The 20,869-nt window shown below is 42.8% G+C and overlaps 1 protein-coding gene across 1 annotated transcript in view; it reads right to left on the reverse strand.

The window, feature by feature from the left end:
* LOC100774062 (zinc finger protein 664-like) overlaps nt 1-20,869 on the reverse strand; it is a 53,563-nt gene that overhangs the window by 23,304 nt on the left and 9,390 nt on the right. Inside the window, exon 2 of the mRNA XM_027419543.2 lies at nt 11,662-11,756. The gene's annotated coding sequence lies outside the window, so the exon portion shown is untranslated. The remainder of the gene's footprint in view (nt 1-11,661; nt 11,757-20,869) is intronic.

The following is a 20,869-nucleotide window of genomic DNA, read 5'->3' on the forward strand; positions in this document are numbered from 1 at the left end:
AAAGAAACATTACCACAGCTTAAATAACATATTGATCCTTACACAATAATAGTGGGAGACGTCACTATTCCACTGCTACCAGTACACAGGTCATCCCAATAGAGCTAAACAGAGAAATGCTGGGGGTAACTAATGGTACAAAATAAGTAAGCTAAGCAAATACAGAACATTTCTCTCAAATACAAAAGAATATCCCTTCTACTCAATACCTCATGGAACTTTCTTCAAAATGACCACATACTTGGGCATAAAGCAAGTCTGCCAAGATACAAGAAAATTGAAATAACACCCTGCACTCTATCTGAGCACCATAAAATGAATGGACTATCAACAACAAAAAAGCTTACCCTCACAGGATATGAACAACAAACTACATAGCAGTTCCTCCCTGTCTTTCAATAATATTATCCCTGGTCGTCGAACTCTACTCATGCTGCACCCTCAGTCTCAAGTGTGTAAACATTTTAGGAAAGGACAAAAGCCCTACTACCAACACTCTTAAGAAAGGCAGACTTCTGTGAATTCCGAGGCATTAAGGGATACATGGTGAGACCCTGACTCAAACCAAACAAATATGCCAGGCATGGTAGAAGGCTTCCTTCCACCCCACCCCACTCACAGATATAGTTTCCCTGTGTGGTACTGGCTGCCCTGGAGCTAGCTTTGTAGACTGGGTTGACCTCAAATACACAGAGATCCTCCTGCCTTTGCCTCTGAGTGCTGGGATTAAAGGTGTGCACCACCGCCCCTGGCTAATGCAATGTTGAGGCAGAGGCAAGAAGATCACTGAATTCGAGGCTCACTTGGTACAGAGAACTAGTTCCAGAACATAATACAAAAGAACCAAACAAACATATATATATATATATATATATATATATATATATATGTATATATATACACACACAAATAATCAGGCAAAATAAAAACAACAAAAAACAAAGAAAAAAACACTAACATTTAAGGCTTTTCTATTTTGGGATTGCATTGCATGATAAAAAACATACTCTGGGATTTGGGGTGCACTCACTCATTTCTTCACATACCCAGTATTCCTACCTGCCCTTTCCATAAAGTTAGAAACTTCAATTTGCTCAATGCATTCCAATCTCTTTTCCCAAAGGTGCAGGGAGAGGGGTACTGGGGGGACAGGGGACACATCAGGACTTCAGGGTAGGAGCAGGGCTCAGGTAGATTTAGGCACAGAAACCACATATAAGGCTAGACAAGTAGCCTCCCAGAGATTAGGGTTGAGACAAAAGCTGTGACTGCCTCACACTCTGTGTTTCAGTATATCCATATATCCATTTTTACCCCACCCAGTTTCGAGCATATCTTGCGGGTTCACTCCTCCTGCCTGGGCCAACGCCAGCCCACAGTGTGTCCTCCAGATAAAGCCAGCACCTGCATCAGCTCATGGGACATCCATGATGCACCACCTCTCAAGTCTTAAGTGGGCACCTCTTCAGGATACTTGGTCTGTCCAGCAGCTGGGACTCTCCACCCTCTGGTTTTCCAAGATGTCCCAGTGAAGGACACATCTGCTCTCCTGTCTCACTCATTCACTCTTCCTCTTCTGTACAACCAGGACCCTTCTCCATTCCCCTCACTGTGGCAGTTATCACCCTTCCCACAGATACCATTCTTGGGGCCAATGATAGCAATCTATTTTCTCTCCTAGCAACCTGCCTTCTACACCTCAAGGAACAGGTGCCTGAGGTCTACAGCATGGCAGCTAATGGAATGCTTCTTTACTCACACCTCCCACTGAGTGTGAACCCAACAACTCCTGACTCTCCCCCTCCCCCACATCATCTCTTATCAGCAGGAAGAAGCCAGACATGAACTGGCATCCATATACCCAGTGTCTGGGATGTTATGGAGGAAGCTCCACCCCAGCCCCTGGTACCCATATACCCAAAGAGTGGGATGTTATGGAGGAAGCTTCACCCAAGCCCCTGGCATCCATATACCCAAAGAGACTGGGATGTTATGATGGAAACTTTACCCCAGTTCCTGACATCCATATATCCAAAGAGTCTGGGATGTCATGGTGGAGGTTCCAGCAAACATCCCTCCCTTATCTCTCTCCAAACCCTGCTGCATCCTAGAAAATGATGACCCACTCCCCCAGAGATGCTCAAGACCACTGTCACAGGGTATTTAAACTGTCCCCCAGAAAAGAGACTTCTGGTTTTCCAGTCTCTTTCCCATCTCCTCTCTGGAAACCCATCTGGGAGCATTGTATCCATTAAACATGGGATTTTTCTAATTCTGTTTGATTTGGTCTGATTTGGATTGCTGCATTGGTGGAGAGGCTTATCCTGGTGCAGAAACTTTTCAAGAGGGACTGTTTTAACTAATCTAAGCCCTGAAGTGAGCGATTGTCTTCCTAGATAAGTAACCATTTTGGAGGCGTCAAAAATGCCCCATTGGAAAAGATTACCACAGCTGGGCTTGTTGACCATTTAAACCCCACATGGAGGGATGGTGGAAGGAAAAAAAAAAAAAAAAAAAAAACTTATGAGCCAGCCCGGAGGAATGTCTGCTGAGACAATCTGTTTCTCAAGATAGCCTGTCTCCCTTGGGCAAACAATTTCAGAAAGGAGAGACTGCATACCAGAATTTACAAGAGGCTGCATCAACTTCCTCATTCCCAAACCCCTCCCAGGATCTTACACAGGGTCCCAGGTAGCTTTCTCCCATTATACAGCTTCTGCACAGCCGGAAACACAGTGTCATTCGGTGTCTGTGCTAATGACCAGTGCGATTTGTTGAGGCCAGAATCTGGACTCTTTCCTGTTTCTGCCTCACAAATCTAACACTACTGAAGATAAAATTTTTTCCCAAAGAAGTTCATCCAGTAAAGTGATTAATTACTAATTAAGTACTGTAATTGGTGAAGCATTATAGAGAAAACAAAACAACAACAAAAAAACCCCAACAATACTATTCCAAGCCTATGGTCCCCTTCACAGGGCTCTCAAAGGGCAAGAGATTTTTTTTTATTTATTTATTTGTTTTTTTTTTTTCTTTTTTTGTTTTTCGAGACAGGGTTTCTCTGTTGCTTTGAAGGCTGTCCTGGAACTAGCTCTTGTAGACCAGGGTGGTCTTGTTATTTGTTTTTTTTTCAAGACAGGGTTTCTCCATGTATCTTTGGAGCCTGTCCTTGAACTAACTCAGTAGACTGAAGAGTCAAAACTCCAGATCAACCCTTCCCCCAGCCTTAGCTCCTAGAGAGTCCGACTACTTATCGCCACATCCTGTGTTAGTTTTTAATTTTTCCTTTAAAAAAATGATATCTTGGGAGAAATTTTCTTTTTCTGCTGACTCTAGTTGTTCAGAATTAGCAGTCTGAAGAAAGACAGAAATTGTGAACCACCATGTGGTTTCTGGGAATCAAACTCAGGACCTCTGGAAGAGCAGGCAGTGCTCCTAACCTCTGAGCTGTCTCTTCAGACCCAGAAACTTATTCTTTAATTGGGTTTTAACACAGGATCTTCTTGATTTCAATAAGAAGCTTTAGCTTGCAAGGACTTAACACAGGACAAAAAGGAACTTTGTTGTAGAATATTGCAGAGTCACTATATCAAAGGTAAACATTAGAAGAGAATAGCTGTGTTCTATAAGTACTTGAACTTTGAAGGAATCTTGGTGGAAATCAGTGGTTGCTTTCCATGATTTATAGAGTTGTTTTTCTGAAGCAGCCTTACAGCTTTTGCATAACTTTGGTGACTAGCTGCTTCTGGCACACCTGAAGCTGTTCTATTCTTGTGAATTGCCAATGGTACAGGATCAAAGTAGCAGGGCCATGATGCTTTCCATCACAAACATATATAGAGTAGATCACGGACTGTGGTATGAAGAATTAGTTTATCAAAAAAAAAAACAACACTTTATGGAATGATCAATAAATATGTCTTCCTCTGGCTATTGGAATTTCAGTCCATCAGAGGCAGAGCTTCCTGCTGCTACAAAGGCCTAAAAAATTCATCTTGGTGTGACCTCTTTGTTCGACTGACTCATGCAACACAAAGCATTCAGCAAACTTCATCTTAACTTGCTTAACTGCAAGCAGAACTCTTAACATGCAAGGTATATTTTTTTCCTGTTTAGTCTCCTATTACCTTGTTAGGAATTTCTTCCTATTTTGCCATCCCATGCAGCACCTTCATGGTGGCTCTTAATAGTGTGTGACTCCAGCTCCAGGGGATACAGTCCCATATTCTGGACTCCGGGGGACCCCAAGAACACATGTGGTAAATGGATATACATGCAACAAAAACATCCATACTTGAGAAATAAAATAAACAAGTCTTAATGTGCATGTGAGTGACATTATTGCTCAAGTGAATATTATGGCATTGGAGGAATTATTTCATGATCCCAGAAGCAATAGCAGTCACGAAGAGGTCCCATGGTTAATCATTTACTGTCTCTGCATCATCACTTGAGAAGGACCACTGTGGCTTCTGTCTTGGCAGTCAGAGTGATCCTGATAATTGGGAGTATTTACTCTAGTAAATGGAGGCTTTCTTTATGACCTTGGGCAAGGAAAACCATACCAAAGTCAAGAGTTGATTTTTATAACTCTGAATCCTCATAGGAGTATTCTTGACATGTATGTCTATTTTACTCATCCATTGAGGAAGTGTATCCATTGCTGGTGTGTTTTATTTCTCTTGGCAGTAATTAGATACATTGAAACATAAAGTGTGAGATAGTCATGGGCCTTTGCCTCATCCCTTGTCATTGCTGTTTCCTATTAAGTCCTGTGTGTGGTTCCTGTGCTTGAATCTTCCTGGGTCTGCTCCTACTTTAAAGTCCTGACTTTGTCCTCTAGGGTATGAGTTTGGGATGTACAGAGTGACTTAAGGCACTACTTTGTGTAAAAGGCAGATGGGGGATACTGTGTGTGCCTGGAAGGGAGTGAGTGCCCCTAAAATCTCAGAGCATGTTGTTTTATAATGCAGTGAAATCCCAAAATTGAAAAGGATTATTCCAGAGTAGCATAAAAATGTACTAAGGTTTTGCTTTTTCTTTTCTGCTAAATAGGATTTTTCTTTGCTTGTTGTTTAGTTTGCTTTTTAGAGCAGGATTTTTTTGGAATTAGCTGTCCTGGAACTAATTTTCTGGGTGAGGCTAGCCTCCGATTTAATGTTCTTCCTTCTCTTTCTTAGGACTGCATGAATTAAAAATTCCTGCCACCATGTCCAGCTTATTTGCTTGGTTTTGAGACAGCAACTCACCCTATAGAACTGATCACGTGGCTTTACATTCACAGAAGTTCTCCTTCCTCAAGAGTGGTGACATGGGCTTGCATCTGAACTTACCTAAAATATTTTGATATCACAGCCTTAGGGGTAGGATGAGTACAGTCAGGGAAAATACTACAAAAAGAAATGAATTGTATGAAGAGGAGCATGGACAGTTAGAGTTTGCTTACCCAGAAACCATTTTAAAGACTTGCTTGGCACAGGGGATCATTTGAAAACTGTTTTGGGGCAACTGTGTGTTCTGCTGAGTACATGCAAGAGAACATTTAGACACGTAAGTTGCAAAAAATGATCCTGGAGCCCTCTGTGGCTTGCATTTGAGACTACCTTCTATGAAGCTGTGTGGGACCAACATATGAGTTTCCCCTGGTGCTGTGCAGTCCAGTGAAAAGTGCAATCTGATTCAGCAATGCCTCTGCTGATATGCACTTGAAGTTTGTATTCCACAGGCAGCCTTAAGCCCTGAGACCCCACCCTTCTGTCCTGGTGGAGCTGCTTCCCTGCAATCTCCAGCACTCTTGGTGAGTCTTTGCCATGAACCTGTGCCTGTGTGGACTCTGCAGCACTGGCAGGTTGGTGATGCTGAGTCCTTACTGTGCTGTGTAAGGAGGGGGGTGAACAGTGCAGTTTCCCCTCTCCTGTTGGACTTCTGTGTGTGCTGATTTAGTTTTTTAGGGTTATCACTTTGATTTGTTTCTTTTCTTTTTGCCTCTCTTCCCCATCTAGTGTCCCTCAGAATTCAGCCCCATGCCTCCAGCTGTTAGAGATTTTCACAAAAAGCATGGTAATTACCCTTTAATACCTCATCTAGTATATTTTACTTTTTAAAAAAGAAAATGTACAAGAATTTTTTTCTTGTGTTCCTGACTTCAGTGGTCAAAATTATCAGTGTGAAGAAATAGGAAATTTTCAGTTTGCTTCACATTTTCTTGTTTGCAGTGATAATATTTAAGATTAAAACTGGAATTTTGAAAATTGTTCTGAGCTTTGTCGAATGTGAAGAGGGCCAGAGAGTCTTGGGCTGAGCTTTATAGATTTGGATTAATACTTAATCTCTCTACTTTAGCCTTCAAATGGTTTTTTGTCGGGAGCCATGGCAAAAGCAACCTTGGACCTGTAAGAGACTTGGGCAGAAGACGGCCAGAATAGCCCATTATGTTAAAAGAATAGCTGCCTTCAATCCTTCCCTCCTGATACATAGCATTTGGGCCCACAGAAGTAGCTTATAGAAAGAAAGATACATTTCATGGTCGAGTTTCCAGGCAACCCTTCCCTCCCCCCCACTCCACCCCCCCACATACATTCTAAGGAGCCTTTTGTCCTCTGACTAACACCTGCACTGTCTGACCTTGGTAGGTAGCATCCTGCATTTTCCCCTTGCCTTCAAGGACTCACTCACAGGGACATTCTTCAGTATGGTTATCAGGCAAATGGCCTCAAATGACCTCTCCCTGCCTGCCAAGCTCCCCCACCTGGCACCCCTATATAAAGTCCCTGTGAAAAATAAAAAATTGCAGCTTGATCAGAAACCTATCTTGCTGTCTGGTTCTTTGTTCCTGCCCGACTCTATCTTTACAGGTTCTTTAGTGGCTGCAGCACATCGGGGTGTGAGCTCGAGTGGTGCCCTGCGGGTTGGGGCATTTCTGGGGCCACAACGTGCGGTTCCACCCTCTTAGGACCTAGGAACGTCTTCTCTGAAAGGAATCCTTGACCTTTTTACTAAGCCACCGCAGCCTCGCCTGGGTGGAGGAGGTAAGGCAAACGGGATGCTTGGATTGCCATGGAGTCACCCGCCCGTGAGACAGATCCGGAGTTTACAGATTGAGGCGATGCAAAGGTACATTACGGGTCAGGCATTCAGTAAACACGATTTGTTTACTATCGGCCTCAAGGAGGCTCTCAGAACAGGAGGAAACAGGGTTAAGAAAAAAGATTTAAAGAAATTTTTAGATTACATAGGGAATCTCTGCCCTTGGTTTCCCCAAGAGGGAACCATTGATGTAAATAGGTGGAAGAGAGTAGGTGACTGCTTAAAAGATTATTATGAGACTTTTGGGCCAGAGAAGGTCCCCGTGTTGGAATCTCATTAATGACATCCTTAGGGCCTATAATTACCACCCTGATGTTCAAAATCTGATCAAGGAAGGAGAAAACACCCTAAAGGAAAATCCCCACCCCTCATCAGGAGCGGGCTTCCTATTCACCTTGTCCTTCTAACTATGTACACACTGCCCCATCCACCCTTACCCTCCAAGAGAGTTATAGTGATAAATGGTTACTCCCTAATTACCAGCACCGGCTAGCATGTGCTTCTCTCTCAGGAGATTTTGTCTTGTGTAAAATTGAGTTTATGGAGAATTTCAGGGACTTTGCTCACCACAACAGAAAGAAAGCGTCTTCTAAAACCTGTCCTTTCATTAAACATTTGGCCTTTAACAGCACGGGGCTTAATCAACAAGCAAAAACTTGCTTTAATTGCAAACAACCTGGTTATTTCTCTAGAGAATGCCCTACTCCCCGAACTCCCACATTTACAGCTATGGGTGGCCTCTTCCCTCTATTGTATGCCTGAGTTGCCTAGAGGCAGACGTTGGGCTAATGAGTGCAGATCTAATGCTCTAATGCTCGGGGCCAACCCTTACCCCCACGGCAGCTGGGAAACTTCCAACGAGACCAGCCCTGGGCCCCAAGATCTTAAAGACTGCCCCCCCCCATTACCCTACACCCTGAGGACAAGCCTCACTTTGCCTTTAGTATTCCCCAGGTTAATTTCCAGGGCCCTACGCCTCGCTACCAATGGAAGGTTTTGCCTCAGGCATGGCCAACAGCCCCACCTTATGCCAAAAATTTCTTGCTCTCCCAGTTGATCCTATTTTTAAAAAAGTGGCCTTCTGTTTACATTCTTTAGCTGCTGCCCAGCAGGAGCAGCTTTCCCTGTGCTTGCAAGATTTAACTTCCAGCCTAACTCAAAAAGGGCTCCAAATAACACCTGATAACATTCAAGCTGCTAAACCTTATATGTATCTAGGGTACAAACTGCACCATCAACAGATGCTACCCCACAAATTAAATTATGCACCCCCTCATTTTTATTTTTATTTTGGTTTTTCAAGACAGAGTTTCTCTGTGTAGCTTTGGAGCCTATCCTGGCACTAGCTCTGGAGACCAGGCTGGCCTCGAAGTCACAGAGATCCTCCTGCCTCTGCATCCCGAGTGCTGGGATTAAAGGCTTGTGCCACCAATGCCCGGCTTGCACCCCACTCATTTTTAACTGGGAATGCAGACAGGCAATGAGCTAGTGATGGCGTTCAGCAAGGGCCAGGAGACTTTAAGGATTTAGCCAAATTGCTCTCACAGGAGATAAGAAAATTTACAGCCACAGCAGGCAGCCACAGATCATTTACAGCAGGTCAGCCCAAGCCCAGAGGGCAAAAGGCAAGGGAGGCCAGGGCCGAAACCAAAAACACTAGCAGCCTTTGGGAGCTGCTCCCTTCTCTGTCTCACTGACGCCAGATCAAATATATAGAAATTACTATTAATGCAGTCAATCAGAAAACTGTTTTAAGACCTTATGGAAAAAAGACAACATAGAAAAATTTGGATTTGTTCAAATTTTGGATGCTCATAATTCAAGAATTGGCTATAACTGCTATGTTACAAGAGATTTCATTTAGGGAATTTTCATTCCAACAGACTGGTCATAACCTAGGCAAACGGAATGATGAAAAATGTGTGTATGTTCTGTGTGTCAGGTGTGCCCACATCTGAATGCATGGTATGTGATTATGAATGCTGACAAAAGAAACTGCTTAAATTGCCTTGGATATGATTTACAACTTAAATTGCTTCGGATATAATTAAAAAGTCACCTAAATTGCCTTACATATAATTAAAAAAAAGAGTATTCAATCAGCCTCGTTGATTTAGGGGCAAAAGGGAATCTGGATGATTCTGTGAAATTTGGCAGATGGATGTAACTCATTTTAATGAATTTGGCAGCCTTAAATATATACATGTCGGGGGCTGGAGAGATGGCTCAGGGGTTAAGAGCACTGACTGTTCTTCCAGAGGTCCCGAGTTCAATTCCTGGCAACCACATGATGGCTCACAACCACCTTGGATGAGATCTGGTGCCCTCTGCTGGCATGCAGGCAGAAGACTGTATACATTATATATATATATATCCATTGATACTTTCGGTGGTTTCATCTTTGCCTCTCTTCATACCTGTGAGGCCTCAAAAATTGTTATTGCCCATGCTCTCCAATGCCTCTGTGTCTGTCATGGGGCCTCCAAAAATAATGACAGACAATGGTCGGGGATATACAGGTAAAAACTTTCAGTCCTTTTGCCAGCGTCTTAACATCAAACATATTACCAGCATTCCCTATAACCCACAGGGCCAGGGAATTGTCGAAAGTGCACATCACTCAAGTCTATGATTCATAAAATAAAAAAGGGACCTTTTTATGACTCTCTCGGCACCCCCACGAAATATTCTCCACCACGCCCTCTTCACATTCAATTTCCTAGCCCTAGATGGCAACGGGAAATCAGCTACAGACCACCTTTGGCATCGGGAGACCAAAAAACAACAGGCCTTGGTGAAGTGGCGAGACCCTCTGACAGCGAGATGGAAGGGGCCTGATCCTGTACTAATTTGGGGGCGAGGTTCAGCCTGTACACACAGGATCAGGCCCGAGATGGTTCCCAGAGAGGCTCATCCGACAAACTAATGTAATCTAATCCAGGAGTGAGGGTTCCCCCTTCCCCCGAGATAAACTCTCCTTCCATTTTAGATGCTGCCACACTTAAAATCCCCCTGTGGCTCTGGCGGCGGCGGCGACTGAGGACCCGAGCCGGTTCCTTCCCCTGGACCTCCTCAACTGCAGCGGGCATCGCAGCCGCACCCAGGGAGCCCGGAGGGCGCCGGCGTGTCCTGTCACTCCTGCTGCTTATTCCTTGTTCCTCCACGGATTCCATGGATGTCTGGCCTGCCGTCAACCCCCACTCAAATCATATGCCTTGTATGGTCCTTAATTCACAGGGGATTGTTGTCTATGCCACCTCACGAATAACACTTTCTGTCTGGTGGCCAACCTTGTACCCCGACCTATGCAAGCTCGCCCTTGGCGCTGGGGATCCCTGGGATCTAGAGGAATATTTAGACCCCTCTATGAAGGCCCCACACACACCTTCACCCCGGATAGGTGGGGCCTTGACCCATGGAGAGGATGCTCCACCCATGACAGGAGAAGTATGCTCAACTCCCTCCCTTTTTATGTCTGCCAGAGTAATTCCCACCGCCCTAGGAAGGTTTTATACAAATGTGGAAGCGCTCCTGACTTCTACTGTAGGTCCTGGGGGTGTGAAACCATTGGAGATACATGCTGGAGGCCTTCCTCCTAATGGGACTTTATTACAGTGACGGCTAATTATTCCCATGGACCCTTCCCCAAATGGCTTGATATTCCTTCATGCCGGAATGATTGGTGCCACCCCCTAAAAATAACCTTTACTGGCTCCAGAAGGAGCACATTGATGAAGGCATAATCTTTTCCATCACATTACTCAAGAAACCCATGGCCATCGGTCCCAACTCAGCTTTAAGTGGGATCCGTCCCCACCCATCGCTAATCGCCAGCCTTCTTCTTCACCAGCTCCCCCAGTTGTTCCTCCCCCAACAGTAGTGGAGGCGCCCGGTTCAGGAGAGACCATCCTCTCTCTAGTTAATCAAACTTTTCTTATCCTAAACGCCTCCAATCCTGCGCTTACCCAAGACTGTTGGTTATGTGCCTCTGCTTCCCCACTCTTCTATGAGGGAGTCGCCACCCTAGGCAACTTTCTTACTTCCAATAACCCCAATGATTGTAGGTGGGAAAAATCTCACTCTGAAGGCTTAACACTTTCTCAAATCACTGGGACTGGTCTCTGCCTCATTCCAGACAGTAAAAGAGACTCTCTAAAGGGTACTCTCCCTCCCTACTGCAATAACACCATAATTATTATATAACACCGATGCTTCCCATAAACTCTACTTAATTCCTCCTAGCAAAACCTGGTGAGTCTGTTCCTATGGCCTCACCCCCTGCATTTTTATAACCCTTTGTTCCAACAGGGTGAGATGTGTACTCTTGTCCAGCTGGTGCCACGACTCTCCAACTACCCCTCAGAGGAATTTTTCTCTCTCCTAACTCCCACCTCTGCCCCCCTCCGCACTCGCAGGGAACCCATCTCTGCACTAACCGTGGCTGTCTTGCTTGGACTAAGGGCTGCTGGAGCAAGAACAGGCATATCATCCCTTGCTCTATCCTCCAAATGCTATGATGAACTCAGCACCACTATTGACCGGGATGTCCAGAAACTACAGACAGGAATAACTGACCTTGCAGACTCCCTGTGGTCCTTAGTGAGGTAGTCCTTCAGAACCGCAGGGGATTAGATCTACTTCTCCTTCAACAAGGTGGTCTCTGTGATGCCCTGAAGGAAAAATGTTGCTTCTATGTAGATAAGACAGGATTAGTAAAAGACACAATGAAAGAGGTTAGAAAGGAGAAAACTAGAGAGGGCCAAAAACAAAAGCCAGTACGAAGACTGGCTCTCTACTTCTCCCTGGGTGACAACTCTCCTGCCCTCAATTTTAGCCCCCCCCCCCCCGCCCCCGCCTTTTTTTTTTTTTTTTTTTTGGTTTTTCCAGACAGGGTTTCTCTGTGTAGCTTTGGAGCCTATCCTGGCACTCGCCCTAGAGACCAGGCTGGCCTCAAAAACACAGGGATCCGCCTGCCTCTGCCTCCCAAGTGCTGGGATTAAAGGTGTGGGCCACCAACACCTGGCAATTTTAGGCCCTTTTATAGGACTTTTGTTGTTAATTTCTTTTGGCCCTTGGGCATTTAATTGCTTAACTGGCTTCATTAAACAACAGACAGATTCTCTCATTGCTAAGCCCATTCAGGTCCATTATCATCCCTTAGCCATGGGCGACTCAGACTCAGATGGCGGCCACAATTCCACTCTTCACCCCTCATCTCCACCCAGCCTTAGGGGAACCTTTCAACAGGTCCCCTCTTGGCGCTGACATTTTCCAGGCATGTCTGCCACCAGGCTTATCTCAGGAGAATGACTGCTTTACAGACAGCAGAGGGATGCTTATAATAAATAAAAGGTAAACTAGCCTGGATCCCTCAAAGGCATGCTCATTCATATGGAGGTTGATGTCAGTAACAACTCCCTTCCCAAAAAGACATCCTGGGAGGTCGAGGATCGCTTGACCCAACCTAGCTTGGCAAGAGACCTTCTTGATGCAACACCTACCACTTTTCCACAGGAGGCTCGAGCCCCTGCCACCTTCTCCTTTGAATAAAATATGAAAGGGGGAGATGTTGGGAGCCAAGGCAAAAGTAACCTTGTAAGAGACTTGGGCAGAAGACTGCCAGCATTTTAAGAATAACCCATTATGTTAAAAGAATAGCTGCCTTCAGTCCTTCCCTCCTGATACATTTGGGCCCACAGAAGTAGCTTATAGAAAGAAAGATACATTTCATGGTCAAGTTTCCTAGCAACCCTTCCCACGCCCACCCCCACCCCCACCCACGTACATTCTAACGAGCCTTTTTGTCCTCTGACTAACATCTGTACTGTCCGACCTTGGTAGCATCCTGCACTTTCCCCTTGCCTTCAAGGACTCACTCACAGGGACATTCTTCAGTATGGTTATCAGGCAAATGGCCTCAAATGACCTCTCGCTGCCTGCCAAACTCCCCCACTTGGTACCCCTACATAAGGTCCCTGTGAAAAATAAAAAATTGCAGCTTGATCAGAAACCTGTCTTGCTGTCTGGTTCTTTGTTACTGCCTGACTCTATCTTTCCAAGTTCTTTGGTGACTGCAGCCCCGAGGGTCAGGGCAGTGTTTTTTTTTTTGTTTTTTTTTTTTTTTTCACTAGTGGGGTTCCTGCTCATGGTGAAAGATTCACAAAGTTCATATGAGAAAAAGAAAAGTGTGTTTTCCACCTGCTGGAGAAAATGTGTTATTTGAGTGTTGACTTGAGTGTCAAAATAGGTTTATTACCCTAGACTCACTTGTGGACAAACCTAGCCTTGGACTCAGAGGATACTCTCTCTGGTCTACATCACTCATCCTGGGATTCAAGGTATGTATCACCATTCCTGTTTTGTTGTAGTGGTGGTTTGGGATTTTTTTTTGGGGGGGGGTTGTTTGTTTATTTGTTTGGTTGGTTTTTCGAGACAGGGTTTCTCTGTGTAGCTTTGGAGCCTATCCTAGCACTCACTCTGGAGACCAGGCTGGTCTCGAACTTACAGAGATCTGCCTGCCTCTGCCTCCGGAGTGCTGGGATTAAAGGCGAGAGCCACCAACGCCCAGCTTGTTTGTTTGTTTTTGGACAGTGACCTTTGTTCATTGTGTGCCAGCAGTCTGCATATCATAGTCTGGCTGAGGAGAGTCCTGAAACCTGCTTCTCCAATGCCCCTCCTCTCTCCCCACACCTGTGATAACTTTTCAGTCCCACTGTGTCCACCAATGCACTAGCGCATCCCACGCCCACTGCTGTGGCTGTGCCACCCCCACCGACCCACAGAGCTCACAGAACCTTTCTTCATGCTCTCTATGACACTCAGTCCAGTTGTGAGTCATACAGGGAAAGGGTAAAGGTAGAATACATATTAACAAAACCAGATTGCATTTGATGTTATTTGCTACAGACACCTGACTCAGTCGAATTGCATTACCAGGTGTGTCAAGTTGCTTGCAAATTTCATTTCAGTATTGTTCATTTTAGAGGAAAGTTCCAGTGTGTTCATGTGCCACATTTCTGTCATGTGGACATCGGCTGATGGACATCCATGCTGATTCTCTTTGTAGCTATTGGAACTAGAGCAGCAAAGAACATGGGTGTTCATGTACTGTGGACGTATATGGACTATTTTTATTATATATGGCATGATGTTTTGCTTTTGACTCAACCTCACACTGTTTTTCTTGCTAATTGAAGCAGTTAATCCATGAGTATTCACTTTTCCACTCATCCTTGTTAGGGTTAGAGGTCTTCAGGCTTGCATGGCAAGCTTCTCACCTGCTTACCTGTGCCCTAGCCCTATGGACATCTGTCTTATTGCTTTGTTAAGAAAAACCACAAAAACTTTTAAGTATGTTTACTTGGAATTTTTTCTCCATGTAAGTGATATATTTTATATCTAATATGTAATCCTTACATCCTCAGCACACCCATTTCCTAACTTTAAGTAGATTTTTGGGGTTTTTTTTGGCGGGGGGTTGAAACAGGGTTTCTCTGTGGCTTTGGAGGCTGTCCTGGAACTAGCTCTTGTAGACCAGGCTGGTCTCAAACTCACAGAGATCCGGCTCCCTCTGGCTCCCAAGTGCCGGGATTAAAGGTGTGCGCCACCAATGCCCAGCTTTAAGTGTTTTTTTTTTTTTAATAATTTATTTTATTCATGTGCATTTGTGCTTTGCCTAGGTTTATGTCTTTGTGAGGATGCCAGGCCCCACAGAACTGGAGAAACAGACGGTTGTGAGCTGCCATGTGGGTGTTGAAGATTGACACCATGTCCTCTGGAAGAGCAGTTCATGTTCTTACCTGCTGAGCCATCTACAGCCCTGTGCTTTTTTTTTTTTTTTTTTTTAAACCACTGAGTTCAGTTAGTTCTATACAAATGTGAGTGGTTATGCATAGGGTATGTATGGGCAATATGGTAGTGGCCACATTCCTGAAAATAATAAGTGTGTATATTCCAAAACCTTCAGTTGCCAATGCCTTCTTAACTAGGGGTGGCCTTGGCCTGGAGAGATGGCTCAGAGAATAAGAGCACTGGCTGTTCTTCCAAAGGTCCTGAGTTCAATTCCCAGCAACCATATGGTGGCTCACAACCATCTATAATGAGATCTGGTGCCCTCTTCTGGCCTGCGGCATCTAAGCAGGCAGAACACTGTATACATAATAAATAAATGTTAAAACAAGCAGGCAGAACACTGTATACATAATAAATAAATGTTAAAACAAACAAACAAAAAAACTAGGGGTGGCCTTCTTAAGGACCAATCCCATTCTGCCCAGACTTTTGACTGACATGATCTAAAGTGTTTTGGGAATTTTAGAGTTTATTTTATGCATGTTTTCCAAAAGGTTATGAACATAGTGAAGAGTTACTAAAAGAACTAACTTGTTATTTTTAAAGCACATATAGAAACAGCCCAGTAAAATTATTCCAAGAGTGATACCCACACGTTGCTAGGTTCAGCGCAGAGAGGACCGTGTGCAGAGCCCACATCAAGTAGTGTCCTGGTTGCTCAGTTTCCCCATGTTGTTTGCCTCACCACTGCCACAGTGCATGTACTAAGCTTCCTATCGATTCCACCTGCTCCTTTGTTTAAAACATCAGCTTGCTCACATTCATTTCCTCTACTACAAGACTTCAAAACCTTTACATTTAAGTTCATTTCAAGTTCTCTGATGTAGGGCAGAATGAAGTTATGTTCTTGAGTATAATAGCACAGAAATGGCCTAGTTTCTGACAGTCTCCCGTCTAGACATTTCTTTCAGGATTTTTGTCTTTGAAGCATCTACTAGAATGACATGTTCAGCTTTTGTGTTCAGTGTGTTCGACTGTTTTTCTTCTTTTTTTTAAAAAAAGATTTATTTATTTATTTATTTATTATGTATACAACATTCTGCTTCCATATTTATCTGCACACCAGAAGAGGGAACCAGATCTCATAACGGATGGTTCTGAGCCACCATCCACTATGAGATCTGGACCTCTGGAAGAGCAGTCAGTGCTCTTAACCTCTGAGCCATCTCTCCAGCCCCTTGTTTTTCTTGTTTAAAAGGCTTTTTTGTTATTCCTGCATATTCATTCCAAAATCTGTTAGCAATGCTTACGAAGAACCTACTTGAGTTTACATACAACTTTGTCACAAATTTTTAAATGCATATATTTTTTAAAAGATGTATTTATTTTTCTGTATAAAGCCTTGTAACACTAGTTCCAATGGGTGCCAATAATAAAAGTCCAAAGTCAGATATTAGGGGGTGAGAGCTGAAAGATCAGAGAAGCAGTAAGTCAGTAGACCTCTTACCTCTACCAAATCCTCAGACTGAAAAGAGAGCGAGCTCCTGTATTCTCCTGCCTTACATTCCTCTCTCTACCTAGCCATATCACTTCCTGTCTCTCTGTAAAGACCTCTAGACTACCACGTTTAACTAATGGCTAGCTCCACCCTCTGATCTTCAGGCAGACTTTATTTCTCATAGTATAAACAAGGTATCACCACATTTTCCCTTTCTTGTCTAAAAATAAAAATGTTTATAACTAATATAAGAAAAATTATATATAATAAGCACAATAATTATAAACAATATATACAAGCAATGGATGCATCAACAATGTCTCGTCTTTTAACAACTGAAAAATACAGAGAAAATACTCCTGATCTCTCCTATCTTGGTGAGTCCAAATATTTGTACCTAATTGACTACCTATTCTTGCTTGCATTACCAAGACTAACTTTTTTTTTGGTTTTTCAAGACAGGGTTTCTCTGTGGCTTTGGAGGCTGTCCTGGAACTAGCTCTTGTAGACCAGGCTGGTCTCAAACTCACAGAGATACTCTGCCTCTGCCTCCCCAGTGCTGGGATTAAAGGCGTGTGCCACCAACGCCTGGCAAGACTAACTTTTTATGTCTCTCAAATGTATACAGTTTTCCTTTCTTTTGTTAATTTTTGTTTTGAGTCTGGTAACAAGGAACATATAACTATAAAGACTTCAAGTCCATCAGAGACCCAAGAAGGAAATAATATTACTTGAATAAGCCAGAAGTGCAGACAAGCTACTTGCAAAAAATGTGAGAAATGACAGAAACAGCTGGCTGCCTGGACAGTCATCCAAGGATCATCTGCAATGGTGGGGCATCCATCTTCAGCCTAAAGGCCTAGCATATCTGACAGACTTTTCTGTGAAGCAGAATATTCTTAAGGGCTGTCCTATCTGTCTTGGCAAAATCTGGCAGTCCTTCCTTTTGTGTCCTGCTTGTATAATTTGCACAGCAAACTATCAGCAGCTGAGCAAGCACATTTTCTTGCCCAGTGGCTAACCTTTGCCACAAAGAAAGTAAACTCCATGTGGAGTTTCTTTGATGCCCATCATCTTCTTTGAAGTAGATTGGTGCTGCCAGGAGCAGAGATGTCTCGCTGTCATAAAAAAAAGAAAAGAACCTATGCTATTGAAACATCTTAAATGCCAAATTCTGTAGATCTTTGAAGTGTTTAAAGATGACCTTTCTATATAAAATATATCTGTTTGAACTTGATAACATAGTAATATGACTAGTAGTTTGAATGTAATAGGTGAGTAATTGGTGATATGCATTTGCTTATTATCCTAAATAGTTGAGAATAGTAACTTTCAAGGGCTAAAATTTGCATTACATTGTAAAAGGAGATGCATAGGTACAATACATTGAATAATGTTAGAAACACAGGTATAGGATGTTCTAACAAAAATAATTGAAATTTTGTATCAATATACAAAAAATCCAAGTAAATGTAAAGTACTTAAAGTTAGAAGTTGCTATTTTAGTTTAAAAGATGATTCAATAATCTATCTTTTTCTTGTATTTGTATATACTCCTGTTTTCTTTTTAGTGTATATTTTATAATCTACCCTCATATCCCCTTCTTTATTCAAAAGAACTCTGAATCTAATCTCCTTTATTCAACTTTTTCTTCCTGACCATTATCAATGACAACTTGTAGCCAACCACCCTAAACAAAGACAAATATCCATAACTCATAGAACGACCAAAATCACCCAGCCCACCTATTGGGAATGTGTGTATCATATTCTTAAATTTACTTCCTGCTGTCTGGGGTTGATGGCATCCTTAGGGGATCCTGAAAAGAATAATTTTTGTTAATTGTGAAGTCCAGGAAGAGGTAGCTGTATCATTTATTGTACAGTCTCTGAGTAATGGGAAAGTGCAGGGCTTGTCTCAAGTCCTGCCTAGACTCTGAGGTTGGATCATCTCAGCTAGCTACCTTGAAATAGTTCTGATCAATTAGTAGTCCAAAGCTGATCTTTAGGTGGTATTTTGCAACTTACTGGTATTAACATAGTCCTGACAGAATCATGGTTGGGGGCCCCATCGTCCTTTTGGAGACTTGAAAGGTTGCTGTTAGACATGGTCATGGTTCACTGCAGAAAACTTAAGCATTTTAAATGTCATATGCAGCATATCACAAAGAGTTTAAAGGGTCAATATTTGTTACGTACACCCAGAGTACAAAATCTTACATCCTAGGTGCCTAATAGAGACTCAAACCCAAAATCATGTACAGGAAGCTAGATAAAGCCATTTTTCTAAAATTAATACTATATATGACCATTAATATCATGACAAAAATTTAAAATATATATTATTAATCTTATAAATCTTAGATAATATTTATACCTAAAGAAGAACTTCAAAGATTCAAAACAGAACCAGATTTTAAGAACCAGATCACAATGATTTCTTGAGTGAGGTTGTCTCTTAGAAATGACAGAAATGTTTCCCTGGTGTAAGAAGGGACTTTGAGAGCCCATCCCACGTGAAGGGTTACACTCTGGCCCTGGACACATGGGGAAGGGCCAGGCCCAGCACAGGAAGATTTGGTGGACTTTGCAGAGGCCCCGTTGAGGGCCCTACCCTGCCTGGGGAGTGGTGGGTGGATGGGGTGGGGGATAGGTTGGGGGTGAGGGATGGGGGTGAGGAGGGAGAGGGAGAAGGGACTTACATGTGAAACAAGCTTGTTCCCTAACTTGAACTAATAAAAAAAAATTTAAAAAAAGAAAAAAAAAAGAGATGACAGAAATGTTACACCTATAATACCTCAACAATATGGCTGCCCAACAAGAACAATGGCAATACCAACAGACAGGAAAGTAAGAGATCTCATAGAGTTCCACCCCTAAGAAAGGAACTATAGACAACTAATGAGAAAGAGATGTAGTATCTCCCAGGTCTGAGCCCTCCAATTATCTATCCAATACAGAATGGCCAAACTTATCCAATACAGAATGGCCAAACTTAAAACCATACACACCCAAACAAGAACAGTATCAGGGGGTTGTAATCCTATATTTATGAAGTTATAAATATATATGCAACAATAATAAAGACAAACATGCCATCAATGCCAGAAGGTTTTGTGGGACTATGGAAAGGGTTGGAGGCAGAAAAGTGAAGGGGAATTGTGGTCATTATTTAACTAGACTTTTTAAAAATAGGTTGTGATGTTGACTCAATAGGATTATTTAGCATTTTTACAGAGGACTCGGGTGGAGTTGCAGTCACATTCATGAAATAAGCAATGCAGCATCTCCCAGATATTCTTGAGTTAACCTTTATCTACATAATCACTTAGAAGTGTCTTCAGAAGTTTCTGTCAACGATGATTTTCTGTGTTGTCAGCCTGTCAGTTAGAACTAGCCACCTGATATGTACATTGTTTTAAGAGCCAGTGACCTTAAGGATGTGGCTGTGGACTTTAGCCTAAGAGACTGGGCTTTGGTGGATTCTAATAAAAAGCAGCTCTACAGGTATGTGATGAAGGAAACCTTTATGAACCTGATCTCTACAGGTATGTGATGAAGGAAACCTTTATGAACCTGATCTCCATAGGTAAAAAGCACTCCATGCTTATTCAGTAAGAGAACAACTGTTTCCTTCAAGTGTTTGTAGTGGTGTGATTTGAACTGTTGAAGGGAATGTGTGGTGAATTGAGTGCGGCTGGCCATAATTGTAATAAAAATTTTGATGTTGAACATATCATAATAAATTCTTTAGGTTTACATCTAGATAAAACAGTAAAAAATGAAGGAAACTACAGATATTACAGGAGATATCTGGGTTAATCTATATTCAATAGAAAGAAATTTAAATCTCACATTTGGGAGTATAGGACCACTGAGAACTTAGCAAATAATCCAAATATACCTAAGTGCAAATTGATTCTAACTAAGTTACTGTAACAGAGCATTGAACTGTATCATGCAGAATTTGAGTAACTCATCACTGTAATCTATGAATATCACCAACATGTGATATAACATTAAATTCTGAAATTTTCTACTGGCTCATTACACAGAAATTTACCTTCATACCCCAAAACACTTGAAGACTTTTGAAATGATGTTCTTTTCTTCCTTTTTTCCTTCCTTCTTTCCTTCTTTTCTTTTTTCTTTCTTTGCTTTTTTGTTTGTTTGTTTGTCTGTCTGTTTGTTTGTTTGTTTTGTCAAGACAGGGTTTCTCTATGTGTAGCCCTGACTGTCCTGGAACTCCCTCTGTAGACCAGGCTGGGCTCGGACTCACAAAGACCCACCTGCCTCTGCCTCCCAAGTGCACCATCACCTTTGATCCTTTCTTTTGAGGCTTACATGTAAGGGCTATGTTTTTGTTTGCTTTCAATTTCCCATATAAATACCATGACAAAAGAAAAAACTTGGGTGGTCTTATTTTGTCTTACACTTCCATGTCACAGTCCAATCATAAATGGAGCCGGGGGGGCTGGAGAGATGGTTAAAAGC

This window comes from Cricetulus griseus, chromosome 5, assembly GCF_003668045.3.
Source record: "Cricetulus griseus strain 17A/GY chromosome 5, alternate assembly CriGri-PICRH-1.0, whole genome shotgun sequence".
Classification (NCBI taxonomy): Eukaryota; Metazoa; Chordata; class Mammalia; order Rodentia; family Cricetidae; genus Cricetulus; species Cricetulus griseus.